This window comes from Thalassophryne amazonica, chromosome 14 (genome assembly GCF_902500255.1).
Source record: "Thalassophryne amazonica chromosome 14, fThaAma1.1, whole genome shotgun sequence".
Lineage (NCBI taxonomy): Eukaryota > Metazoa > Chordata > Actinopteri > Batrachoidiformes > Batrachoididae > Thalassophryne > Thalassophryne amazonica.
Window position 1 is genome coordinate 48,393,517 of NC_047116.1, and position 4,953 is coordinate 48,398,469.

Genomic DNA, 4,953 nt, shown 5'->3' on the forward strand with positions numbered 1-4,953 from the left:
CATTAAAATAAACAGCAAATCCTTGGAAGCATTTTGGGTAAAAAGATGCGTCAGTAGTTACAGATTTTTGCCATCCTGTGAGTTGAGAGTTCTGGCTACACAAAATGCCACCATTACTGACATTTCTTGATGCTCTGGGTTTATGGACCAAGTAATGGCTTAAAGAAATACTGTGGCTTTTTTGGTACTGCTGGCAGGAAGCAGAAACAATCAAGAGTGGGTGTGAGCACACACCCAGCAAACAGTCAGCAAAACAGCAGTCTTTCGCCAGGTGGGAAAAAAACACCTCCACCTCCAACACAGTAACACAGTAGTGCAGAGCCTGAGAGCTACTTATCCGTTTTGGGGTGAGGGGTGAAGAACGTCACTCCTACACGGACCACAAAACTCAGCACCAGCTGAAAGCAGTCACCAGGATCTCCTGCAAACACTCAGAAAAAGATCACGTGCGTACGGCACAGTCAAACGGCTGAGAGTTTACCTTCTTGGCTAGAAGATATCTCGGCAGGGAGGTGGAGTTGCTGTCCGGCTTTTATGATGATGTGGTGATGAGTGACAGCTGTCAGGTGGTGATGAGAGACAGCTGTCACTCCCGGTTGCTCCCGAGGCGGCTGCGCCCTCTCGTGCCTGAAGCCCGCACTTCAGGCAGGGCGCCCTCTGGTGGTGGGCCAGCAGTACCTCCTCTTCAGCAGCCCACACAACACTACTGCTGTGCATAATAATGCAGGGCTTCTCATTTATGGGCTCACTCTATCCAGAGGATGGCTCACAGCCCAAATCCATGCTTTGGCTCTGCAGAAAAAAAGCCCAGACAGTCAAGGATGATTAAAATGGGGTTAGAGAGTTGGCATTGCACTGCCTGATGTGATTGCATCACCTCCCTGAGAGCCTATTATTTGTGCAGTGGAGCAGAATAGCTTGCAAAGGGTAAATCACTGCCATTTGGCAAAATCAGTAAAGAGTGTGGCTTCTAATATCTGACTGCTGCACAATTATTTTCAGAGTACCCTATCAGCATGTCCTTTCTCACTGAAAGACAGGGTGGTTAACATTCGCGTTCAGGCTTTATTCATGAAGTCCATTTGTTATTCCGTTACATAAGGACAATAGGAAAAAAGCATTGTGCTAGAGAACCGCCAAACAGAGAAACTTTGGAATGGCTTCAAAATGTTTCATTTCAGTGCAAATCCATTTGTAGAATAAATTTCATATTCATTCAAGGAAACCCAGGTGAATGCATTTTCCAACAGATCATTATCTTTGGAAAGAAAGAATATATTTATCAGAATTGTAGTGCACCTAAAACCTTTGCACACTATTTGTAGGCTGTAGGGTTGTACAACTCTCCTGTGTAAAATGATACGATAAGTATGTAGATACATTTGCATGATCATTTCCTGTTATGGAACTATGTGATTCAGGACACGATGATGCAATTTTTTGTTTATTGCAGACAGTTATTTTCTATGAGAAAATAGAACAAGGCAAAATTGGTATTGCTTATACCTTCAAATACATTCAACCATTCATTCTTTCATTTTTTTTCTGCCACTTGTCTCTTTCCTGGTCACGGTGGCAGCAAACCGAGCAGCTCAGCAGCTCTACTTCATGTGCGTACTTCTTGAAAATCCAGGCCCCTCCTTCAGGATTTAACCGTAGCCTGTTTTTATACTGGGCAAAGCCTGCATGATGTCACTCTCAACATTGCACCCAGTGAGTCAAAACTTCACACATTCTTGAGAAATATTGGTTTCTCAGATTGCAAAAGATGGAGAACCAAGCCCTACTTTTTCTGGATCAGGGTCAAAACTTCTCAATCGGCCCTCTATTTTCTCTCTAATTGTGCATTAAGTTGGCCGAACGGATGAAGTCATCTGCTAACAGAGCTAATGCAATTAGTGTGCAATATTAAATCCAAAAAGAATTTTACTACAACCCCAATTCCAATGAAGTTGGGACGTTGTGTGAAATGTAAATAAAACAGAATGCATTGATTTGCAAATCATCTTCAACCCATATTCAACTGAATACACCAAAAAGACAAGATATTTAGTGTTCAAACTGATTGACGTTTTTTGTTTTTGTGCAAATATTTGCTCATTTTGGAATGGATACCTGCAGCACATTTCAAAAAAGCTGGGACAGGAGCAACAAAAGACTGGGAAAGTTGATGAATGCTCAAAGAACACCTGTTTGGAACATTCCACAGGTGAACAGGTTAATTGGAAACAGGTGAGTGTCATGATTGGGTATAAAAGGGGTATCCCCAAAAGGCTGAGCCATTCACAAGCAAAGATGAGGTGAGGATCACCACTTTGTGAACATCTGCATGAGAAAATAGTCCAACAGTTTAAAAAAAAAAATTCTCAACATTCAAAGGCAAGGAATTTAGGGATTTCATCATCTACAGTCCATAGTATAATCAAAAGATTCAGAGAATCTGGAGAACTTTCTACACGTAAGCGGCAAGGCCAAAAACCAACACTGAATGCCCGTGAGGTTAGATCCCTCAGGTGGCACTGCATTAAAAACCAACATCATTGTGTAGAGGATCTTACTGCGTGGGCTTAGGAACACTTCAGAAAACCACTGTTAGTTAACACAGTCCATCGCTACATCTATAAGTGCAAATTAAAACTCTACCATGAAAAGGGCCATACAGCCATACATCAACAACATCCAGAAACGCTGCCGCCTTCTCTGAGCCAGAGCTCATTTGAAATGGACAGATGCAAAGTGAAAAAGTGTGCTGTGGTCTGATGAGTCCACATTTCAAATTGTTTTTGGAAATCATGGACGTTGTGTCCTCGGGATAAAAGAGGAAAAAGACCATCCAGATTGTTACCAGCACAAAGTTCAAAAGCCAGCATCTGTGATGGTATGGGGGTGTGTTAGTGCCCATGGCATGGGTAACTTACACATCTGTGAGGGCACCATCAATGCTGAAAGGTACATCCATGTTTTGGAGCAACACATGCTGCCATCCAATCAACGTCTTTTTTAGGGACGTCCCTGCTTATTTCAACATGACAATGCCAAGCCACATTCTGGACGTATTACAACAGCGTGGTAAAAGTAGTAGTAAAAGAGTGTGGGTACTAGACTGGCCTGCCTGCAGTCCAGACCTGTTGCCCACTGAAAATGTGTGGTGCATTATGAAGTGCAAAATACGACAACGGAGACCCCGGACTGTCGAACAACTGAAGTCGTACATCAAGCAAAAATGGGAAAGAATTCCACCTACAAAGCTTCAACAATTAGTGTCCTCAGTTCCCAAACGCTTATTGAGTGTTGTTAGAAGGAAAGGTGATGTAACACAGTGGTAAACATACCACTGTCCCAGCTTTTTTGAAACGTGTTGCAGACATCCATTTCAACATTAGTAAATATTTACACAAAAACAAAATTTTATCAGTTTGAACATTAAATATCTTGTCTTTGTGGTGTATTCAGTTGAATATAGGTTGAAGAGGATTTGCAAATCATTGTATTCTGTTTTTTATTTACATTTTGCACAACGTCCCAACTTCTTTGGAATTGGGGTTGTACCAAGCTGTAAACAAGCAGCCAGTCAAGGAACTGCGCTTCCAGGTTGGCTTCATCTGACGCGATCAAAGTTAGCCGCTTGATTTTAACTACTGTGCCTCAACACACTGGCAATGCCTCTGTTGGTGTGCTGCTCACTACTGGAGGCAGCACCACATGCAGCAGCGGGAATTAAAGCATAGGAGAAGCTCAGAAGACCAAGACAGTTGTTAGCTTAGCATAAAAAGCCTAGCACATTTTTCACTTTCTTAACTGGTTTGATAGTATTAACAAATTGTGAACTGATTTGAAAGCTTAAACAGGTGCATTTACATTTACCTGTTATACAGTCTCACACTGTCAGATGTGTTGATTTTATTTTTACATCACAAAGTCACCTTTACTGTGACTAGACTCATGAGAGCCTCGCACTGACCTTTTATCATTTATGAGAGTTTGAAGACACAAAAGTAGCAAGAGCTTAGCTCAAGCTATTTGTAGTTTGTTAAAGTTTGGGTTCAGAGTGCATTTGGAATGATTTAGGGGTCCATCTAATAGATAAAGTCATGTCTATCCATCCATTTTCTATACCCGCTTATCCCACTTAAAGGTCACAGGAGGGCTAGAGCCTATCTCAACAATCACTGGGGGAAAGGTGGGGTACACTCTGGACAGGTTGCCAATTTACTACACGTCAACATAGAGACAGTCAACCACATTCACCCGCACTGCCAATTTACAGCTTCCAGCTCACCTAATTGGAGGGAACCCACACTAAGACCTGGAAAAAATGCAAACTCCACACACCCATTACCTTGCTGTGAGGTAAACAGTAGTATCCACAAAGCCACCATGCTGGTTGTAGCTGTCACTTTCCAATTTGTATTGTTGTTACGACCCTAATTGCTAGTTAGGTATGCCAGCTAGACAGCTTGTAAAACCATCAATAAATTGAGAAAATAAAACTATTCCCCAGTTTCTGTTCTCTTATCCTTCTCATGTTGTGTTTTGTATATATTAAGAAAGGTTAAGTGCAAGATTTCATGCATCTTCCTATGAATGCCCACATAAATGCACAATGCACATTTCACATTTTATGTTCAAAAATGCATGCTGGCATTTTGGTTGAGGTTAAAGGTAGGATTAGAAACAGGTTTAGGATTAGAATAACAATGATAATAAGTACAAGATGACTTATCAAATTGACATTGTTTTTCACTTGGATAATCCAACATCTTTTTGTTTGTTATACCGTCACCAAAAACACGTGGGGTATGTACAGATTCAACTCAAAAATATGTATGAATTTTGCGTGTTAATTTCTTGTATGTTTTGTGACCTATTTGTTGTCAGAACCTGATGTCAAAGTTATAATGTGTGATATGTTAAATGTTAAAATGTTGTAAAAATGTTAAAAGCCAAAAAAAA